This window comes from Myotis nattereri, assembly GCF_964212035.1.
Source record: "Myotis nattereri genome assembly, chromosome: 5".
In the NCBI taxonomy this organism is placed as follows: domain Eukaryota; kingdom Metazoa; phylum Chordata; class Mammalia; order Chiroptera; family Vespertilionidae; genus Myotis; species Myotis nattereri.
The window spans coordinates 27592632-27601927 of NC_138080.1; the positions used below are offsets into that span (position 1 = coordinate 27592632).

At 44.8% G+C, this 9296-nt stretch overlaps 1 pseudogene across 1 annotated transcript; it reads left to right on the plus strand.

The window, feature by feature from the left end:
• On the plus strand, nucleotides 1-8462 carry LOC308520180 (periphilin-1-like; annotated as a pseudogene). The gene is made up of 5 exons: nucleotides 1-113; nucleotides 1022-1307; nucleotides 1430-1565; nucleotides 1801-2011; nucleotides 8365-8462. The product of its transcript is annotated as a periphilin-1-like (transcript).
• The last annotated feature ends 834 nt before the right edge of the window (nucleotides 8463-9296 follow it).

The window sequence follows — 9296 nt, forward strand, 5'->3', positions numbered from 1 at the left end:
ATGCTCATGGCCCTGTTATCCTTGGTTACCACCCAAGATGGGCTCACAGAAGAGATGCAATGTGGTCTGAGGGACGACATGACTATGAACGGCACCTCCTCGAAATCACCCCAGTGACGGCTACCAGGGAGCAGTTAATATCGTGACAAAGAAACCACACGGCTAGGCAGGCCATTGAAGGAAGCTACAGTAGATAAGTCAGTCATGCTGGCTACCGAGACTGGGAGGAAGGCCACGGTTCTTCTCATGACGGAAGAAGTGGTCCGCCTCACAGAGGAGATGCGTCTCACTACCAGTGGGCAAGAGATGATCATTCTGGACGCTGCCAGCCTGAATACAGGGACATGAGAGATGGATTTAGAAGAAAAAGTTTCACAGAACCTAGACACAGAACCTACACAGAACCTAGAGACAGAAGAACTTCGCTGGAGAGAACATGGCAAAAGATCCTGGACAGAAACTGGAGACAGAACCTAGAGACAGAACCTAGCGAGAGAACATGGCAAAAGATCCTGGACAGAAACTGGCCACAGAACCTAGAGACAGGACCTAGCAAGAGAACATGGCTGAAGAACCTAGAGACAGAACCTGGCTACAGAACCTGGATAGAACATGGCAAGAGAACCTGACTAGAACCTGGTGACCGAACCTGGCTGGAGAACCTGGACAGAACCTAGCGAGGGAACATGGCTACTGAACCTGGCTGGAGAACCTGGAGAACCTGGCTGGAGAACCTAGCAAGAGAACATGGACACAGAACCTGGCTGGAGATCCTAACCAGAACTTCGCTGGAGATCCTGACCAGAACTTGGCTAGAGATCCTGGCTAGGCTGCTGATCAACTGAATGCTGTCTCCGTGTCATTCCTTCTTCGCCGACTCCGTCCACACCTTTGGGGACCCCTGGACCTGCTGGGGTTGGACCCCAGCACTGATCCTCTAACTCAGTTTAATAGACATAGGTAAAATTACCTGATTCAAAAAAAAAGAAAAGAAAAAGTTTCCACGCTTCCCTGGTGTCAGAGACCGGTCTCCTCATAAAAGAGAAACTCCGTGTTTAAGAGAATCGCCCACTGACAGGAAGGACCCTGCACACAGCAGACCTGGCCCTAGTGTCCGTAGTAGAAGCTTCTCTCCAAAAAGAAGCAAAACTTACTCTTTCCATCAGTCTCAACCCGAAAAACCCGTGCGTGCTGCTGCTCACGGCACACGGAAACATGAAGGAAAGCCAAGAGAGACCTGCTCGGTCTGTGAAAACATCAAAAGGCACTTCCCCCTCAAGTTCTGCAGCAGCTCCTTCATCGAAGATGTGAGACAAACCCGGTCAGCTAACTCAAAAGGAGCCTGCCAAGGCTGCAGGCAAGGGGGCTACTGGGAAGTGAGAGCAGGCAGATGAAAGGAACGTACTTGGAGTTCCTAAGGTTGAGGCAGGACCACAGTATCACTGTTCACTGACCAGTCAGAAGAACCTGAGTCAAATGCAGCAGAAGGCATGGGATTATTTGAAGACAGTCAGCTAAACGGCCGCTCCAAAGCAATAGCATCAAAAACCAAAGAGATTGCCCCAGTTGGTTTGGCTCAGTGGATAGAGCGTCGGCCTACGGATTGAAGGGTCCCAGGTTCAATTCCAGCCAAGGGCACATGCCTGGGTTGCAGCTCGATCCCCAGTAGGGGGTGTGCAGGAGGCAGCCAACCAACGATTCTCTCTCATGATTGATGTTTCTCTCTCTTCTTTTCCCTTCCTCTCTGAAATCAATAAAAATATTTTTTTTAAAAAAAAGAGAGAGAGAGAGATTAAACAGGTTTACCGACAAGGTTGTGAAACTTTTGGGATGGTTGGGAAAACGCCGATTGGAAAAGATCCTTCATTAGAAAAGTCCATACAGTTTGCATTGAGACAGAATTTACAAGAAATAGGTGAGCGGTGTGTGGAAGAACTGAAGCATTTCATTGCAGAATATGACACCACTAGTCAAGACTTTGAGGAGCCTTTTAAAAAATTTACTTGCTCAGGCAAAAAAAAAAAAAAAAATACTAGACCCCGCCCCCCCCGCCCCACCCGTCCCCCTGATTGTGTAAATCCTTAAAATATGGATTTTTTTTTTTTTTGAGGAAGAGAAGTACTTCATGATGTTGACCACAGTTCCAAGATCAAATAAACATCTAAAATAGTCTTAAGATATTTTAATTAGAATTTGTTTTATCTACGTGTAGAGCCTTCTAATTAACTACTTATCTTTTCCCCCCTCTAAAATGATGGGTCAAGTAATGTTTCAAGTTCTGGAGAACAGCTTTCCGTACTTATTCATGTGCTGTAGTCTTCCATAGTATGTGGTCATTTGTTTGGTCACACTAGTGTCATTTTCAGAGATCATCACACTTAAACATTTATAAGACTTTTTGCATTTCATAGTCACTGATACCATGTGAAAATGTAAGAATTTTAAGTTGTGATCTTATTCACTTGTTGCTTGCTTATCTTAGGCCTTGTTAGTTTTAATATGTTTAAGTATAAGACCCAAATAAACTCTGAGTGCCTTGGTATCTTTTGAGTATAAATTCTCATGACAGTACCTAGAGCACTTAAATCTCTTAAAAGACACCTCACAATAAAAGCCTGTTTTCTAAGTAAAGGAACCTAAATTAATGTCTTCTATTAAAATAATCCCGAAATTCTTGTGTGTGTCTTAAACGACATCATATGTAGGTAATTTGAGGTGAAAGATGAGGTCCATTTTAAAGCTGAAATTTCTTTTAAAATTTCTAATTGAAAGAAAAAAATTTATAATTTGAGGGAGTAGTAGAGCTACATTTTTTTTTTTTTTTTTTTTTTTTTTGCCATTGGCCCATATTCCCTATCTTTAGAGAGAAGACTGATAACATATCCATGATTAAACTATTTACTGATTATGTCTTGGTTAATCTCTTTGTAGTCTAAAAAGTTCTTTGTTTTGCTGCTTTTCTAAGGGATTCTTCAAAAGTGTTCTTGGGAGAAACAAAGCAGAATATGTAGTAAGCCTCGCACAGACATTAATTTAGGTCCCTTTACTTAGACAACAGGATTTTATTGTGAAGTGTCCTTTGACCCAGCAGTTTGTGTAAACCATCCCTCATGAGCTAGCCATCCAAATAACAGGTTAGTGAGGAATCTAACTGGGACGATTAGGATATTCCACTCATTTCCTGATCACTTCCAGCTGTCCAGTGGCATTTAGCCAACATATATAATTTTGTGGCATTAGTTAGGAAATCTTCAAAATTATGTTGGTTATTACTACCCAATGCCATTATCCTCCCTTCCTCTTCCCATTTCCACTCTCTTCTCACCTGAATTCTGGCATCATTTTTAGTGGCCTTTATTGATACTATCTTAACAGCTACCCAGAGTAGATGAACATCTTATTAAATATGGAAATAGCAGTATAAGCAATTTTAGCAGATCCTGGAATAGGTACCTCAAAAAATGTATTATGCCATTCCACAAATTTAAAATTGAATTGAAGGCAATAATTATTTTCTTATGTCTCCTATATAAGACCAACTTGAATTGTTATTTTTGCCTTTTAGATGTTGTACATAGCCAAAACTCAACCCTGCATATTATCTCTGGTATTCTTTATTCACTAGAGGCCTGGTGCATGAAATTCGTGCACAGGTAGGGTCCCTAGGCCTGGCCAGTGATCAAGGCCGATTGGGGCCTTCTGGCTGCCCACCAGGGCCTTCCTTCCCTCCTCACCGCCCCCTTGTGGTCAGCGCACATCATAGCAAGTGGTCGAACTGAGGGGACACTTTGCATAGTAGCCTTTTATATATATAGATGTGAGCAATGATTTTGTTTGTTACAACCACCTTAGAAAGAATAAATGTACTGATTTTGTTTTTCCCCTGTCCCATGGGTTTCTTCTCCTTACGTGTTATAGGTCCAGGATCCATTTTCGTTAGTCAGGATGTCACAATTTAAAAAATAAACTTGAGGAACAACCAAGATGGTGGCATAGGGTATATACCTGTACGTGCCACTCCCCACAACCACATTAAAACTACAACGAAAAGACAAAACGGTGATCATCCAGAACCATGGGAAAGCTGGCTGAGTGGAAGTTCTACAACTAGAAGGAAAAAAGCGCATTGAGGCTGGGTCAGAGGTGCGGAGGTGCCAAGAGCAGAGGTATGGAGGCGTGTGAACCGGGCTGCTCCTGGGTGCGTGGGAAGGAAGATACAAGCTCCCGACTGTACTGACCTTGTTTCCAGGGAGTCTCTAGGGACCCAGACTCCTACGGGGAGAAACCAGACTGTCTGGCATTGGGTCAGAAAGCGAGGGTGGCTTTCTTACAGAACTGCTCACAGGGATCATTGTTACTGTGGGGGCGCGGGACTCGGGGACGCGGAGACACTGAGATGGAGACAGTGAGATGTGGAGATGCGTGGAGTCGGGGAGATTGCTGACAACAGCCATCACTGTTTGCTCTGCCCCGGTGATTCTCTGAGACTCCGCCCCACCCAACCTGTGCGCAGCAGCACAAATGAATCACCTGCCCTTTTGCAGCCTAACCTAAAAAACTGCAGCTGAGTCAGAGAGCTCCAAAATTTCCAAACCCCAAACAAAGAGGAGAAATCTGCAGATCTTGCAGTAGGTACTGTTGGGCGGACTCACACAGTGGTTGAATTTGCACCTCCTTGGAGATCCAGAAGCCAGTGTACCCAGTGGTCAGATGCAAGATTTCAACTCCTCATATCCATAAGTGACACACTCAAGAGGCAGACTCAGTGAGCACCAAAGCCCCACTGAAGCAAATCCTCCCCCATAAGGGCGTCTCCAGCACAGCAGTTCTTCCACTATAGGCACAGCGGGTCCTCACAGCCAATTGGCCTGGAGGTCATTTCCTCCCAGGGATACCAACAGCATTCAAGGCTTAACTACAACTGGACTGTGCACCCAGCCCACAGAGGGGTGCACCAAGAGTGTCCACCTCAGGTGATTGGAGAGGCTGAGCCACTGGGCCCAGTGGGACACCTACCACACAAAGCCACTCTGTCAACACAGGGAAGTGGCCAAGATACGGAGACGAAAAAACATGTCACAAATGGAAGAAATTGAGGAAAGCAGTTTACTGGGTTTGGAGTTCAAAACCACAGTTATAAGGTTACTCAAGAATCTTCTACAAATCTCTGAGGAACTTAGTGAGACCTTCAAGGATCTTAATGAGAATGCCAAAAAAAAAAAAAAATAATGGAAAAGGACGAGTCAGAAATCAAGCATACACTGACTGAAATAAAGAATAATATACAGAGATCCAACAGAAGACTAGAGGATCCCAAGAATCAAGTCAAAGATTTGAAATACAAAGAAGAAGAAAACACCCATCCAGAAAAGTAAAAGAAAAAAGAATCCAAAAATATGAAGATAGTGTAAGGAGCCTCTGGGACAACTTCAAATGTACCAACATCCAAATTATGGGGTTACCAGAAGAAGAGAGAGAGCAAGATATTGAAAGCCTATTAGAAGAAATAATGACAGAAAACTTCCCCTACCTGATGAAAGAAATAGACTTACAAGTCCAGGAAGCGAAGAGAACCCCCAATAAGAGAAATCCAAAGAGGACCACACCAAGACACATCATAATTAAAATGCCAAGGGCAAAAGACAAAGAGAGAATCTTAAAAGCAGCAAGAGAAAGAAACTCAGTTACCTACAAGGGAATACCCATACGACTGTCAGCTGATTTCTCAACAGAAACCATGCAGGCCAGAAGGGAGTGGCAAGAAATATTCAAGGTGATGAATAGCAAGAACCTACAACCAAGATTACTCTGCGCAGCAAGCTATCATGTAGAATTGAAGGTCAGATAAAGAGCTTCACAGACAAGAAAAAACTAAAGCAGTTCATCATCACCAAACCAGGATTATATGAAATGCTGAAGGGTATTCTGTAAGAAGAGGAAGAAGAAAAAGGCAAAAATAAAAATTATGAACAACAAAGGAACAACAAATATGTATCTATCAACAAGTGAATCTAAAAATTAAGTCAATAAAAAAAATCTGATGAACAGAATAATCTGGTGAATATAATAGAAGCAGGGGCATAGAAAGGGAGTGGACTGACAGTTCTCAGGGGGAAGGGGGTGTGAAGGGTGCGGGAAGAGATTGGGCAAAAATCTTACATCTATGGATGAGGACAGTGGCAGGGGATAAAGGCATGGGGTGGGGCGGGAACCAGGTGGAGGGGAGCTATGGGGGGAAAAAAGAGGAACATCTGTAATAATCTGAACAGTAAAGATTTATTTAAAAATAAATAAATAAATAAATAAATAAATAAATAAATAAAAATAAACTTGAGAAGCTACCATGGAGGCAAAAGAGTTGTTCACTTTCTTGAAATTCATTCAATTATAGGACTTTTACTCACAACTGCATTTAAATGTAGGTTCAATAGATAACATTTAAACATTTAAAGCAGTTTATAATAAGCTTGCCACCAGCATTATTCTGGTGGGTTTGTCTGTGTAAAATCTGTCTCTGTGTTTTTTTGATTTTAAACTTTAAAGTCTAATTTTAGGAGAGATTAATTCTGATGTGTACTAGTGTGTATTTTGCAAAATGTTCTCCATTAAAAAAAATGTGTTGTATATTGTCCATTGTTTGTGAGTATGCCCAATTGATGTGATCACATTTTCATTGTCTTATAAAGCCTTGGCGATCAAAAGGGGAAAGCAGATACTGTGAATCTTTCTGTGAATTTTAAAAGTGCAAAATAAAGCAACAAGGTTTAAATAAATAAATAACCTCTGTGGGAGTCACTCCTCTTACCTTCACTTTCGTGGAAATTAAAGTCCCTGGAATTTACTAAAACACCCCAGGTCCCCATGGCAATGGCAATGGCACTGGGACCAAGATTCAAACCCAAGAAGTGTGACTCCAGAGCCCCCTCTTAACAGCTCCACATGGGGCTGAATCCTCACAACTATCCCATCACACAGGGTCATACAGCACCCATTAATCAGATGGCAAAACTGAGGGACGAAGGCACTTATCCAAGGTCCAACTGCCTTCAATCAGGGGGAGTCTCTTACCAAAATCCGCCTGTGTTGACCAAGGCTGCCAACCTGCAAACAGAGAAAAGAGGTCATTAGATGCACCTGAGATCTGGCCGGCACGCACCCTGTCATCCAGCCAGTTCCCATGTTCCCCTAAGTGCCAACGATTTCTTCCTTTTTTATGTTAATATATGAGAGAGAATCATCGATCGGCTGCCTCCTTTACACCTCCTACTAGGGATTGAGCCCACAACCTGGGCATGTGCCCTTGACTGGAATCCAACCCGGGACCCTTCAGTCCACAGTCTGACGCTCTAACCCAGTGATGGCGAACCTATGACATGTGTGTCAGAGGTGACACACGAACTCATTTTTTTGGTTGATTTTTCTTTGTTAAATGGCATTTAAATATATAAAATAAATATCAAAAATATAAGTCTTTGTTTTACTATGGTTGCAAATATCAAAAAATTTCTGTATGTGACACGGCACCACAGTTAAGTTAGGGTTTTTCAAAATGCTGCCACTCCGAGCTCAAAAGGTTTGCCATCACTGCTCTAACCACTAGGCAAACCAACTAGGGCAAGTTCCAACGATTTCTGGGGCAAGTGATGAAAGCAGGAGTGTGTATGTGACAAGGAAAACTCAGGTTCTTCCTGGGGAGCTGCCTACATCAGCTCATGAGATCTTTACGCTTTGCCAGGTCAGGAGGGGTGGGCAGGTAGCCACTCTTAGCACCCCACCCCCACCCCCATCCACTTTACCAGGTTGGCACGGCCATCCCCCAGCTGTTTCGCTGGCCTAGAAGCAATGACTGACAGAGGCCAGGGTACAGCCTGGTCCCTTGCCTCCCAGCAGGTCAACCTCCCTGTGGGTCAGGCTGTGGCTGAGCCTCCCCAGAAAAGCCTTCTGAGTTCAACAGAATGTAACACACACTCACCCCAGAAGAGGAGCAGGCTGAAGGTCCACATCGTGCTGCTCCTGCCATTCAAAGAGGAGGACTTCTCTGCATCCTCGGGCTTTCCAATAAAACAGAGGATGTCGGGGGAAGGGGAGGAGGGGGCGGAGCAGGAGTTGCTCAATTACTGCCAGTGCCCCATGGACCGTTTTTTTGCTGAGTTGCTGCCACTCATGCAGACAGTGTGCAAACTCTCAAATTCTCCTTTCTCCACTGAGAAGAGAAGTTGGTCTGGCTAGTGGGCCTCTATGTCTGTTCTCTCTCTCTCTCTCTCTCTCTCTCTCTCTCTCTCTCTCTCTCAGCTTCCCCCCTGATCTTTTTTTCTTCCTAACCAACATCTGTCTCCCGTTTCTTATCACCTTGTTTTATTGCAGCCGATACTAAACGAGCTTCGGCCACCTGCCCCCGAAGAAGCAAGCCCCAAGCTCCAGGGCCTCTGCGCTCCGTCATCACGTACCAGGCCCTGTGCTAGACACATGGCTGACAAAATTTAACAACATCGTCGCGTCAACATCGCAAAGTAAGAATTTCAACTCCACCTATTTTACCAAAAAAATGGAAAAGGAAGGCTTTGGAGAGGAGATGTGCCAGGTTCAAGACTGCCTGAGGACCTGAGATTCGAATCCAGGGCCCTCTGCCAAGTTTAGAGATTTGACTATTTCACCTTCCTCAGCTCTCCACGGTATCTGATCACATCACTGCCATCGCCACGGTGCACAGCAGCACTCCCAGCCCTTCCCGGCCCCAACTCCACACACACACAATCTCATTCCTGTGGAGGTCTAGGAATGCCTTCGTAAGGGTCCCCCAGCAGCAGATGCCGAAGCAAGGATTCTAGTGAAAGTAGTTTCTCAGGAAACTCGGGGGGTGGGGGGAGGTCATGAGGCTGGGCAGGGATCCAACCCACAAAGGGTGTTAACAAGCCACATACATGTGACAACCTGGGCTTAACCTCATTGGGCGCCTCTTGAAGGCGGCATAGAACCCACTCTGCAGCGTTATCCCAACTGAGGGCAAGGGAGCCGGGGTATTTATCCACCAGCCACTGTCAGTCATACATTGAACATCGCATCAGCCCAGGACACCTCGGGCCTGGTCTCCAGGGAGACCGAACAGGCGCCAGAGACAGAGGCCAGTCTCCCGTGCGCTGAGGGTGTGGGGAGGCACCAAGAGCATCCGCCAGGAGCTAAAAACGAGGTGCAGAAACCGCCCCAAATTCCCTGGAAGAAAATGTGCTGCCGGTTCTTGCCTTCTCCCTTTTGCTCTCTGCAAAGCAAAACACCCATCTTGGAGTTATGGCCACTAG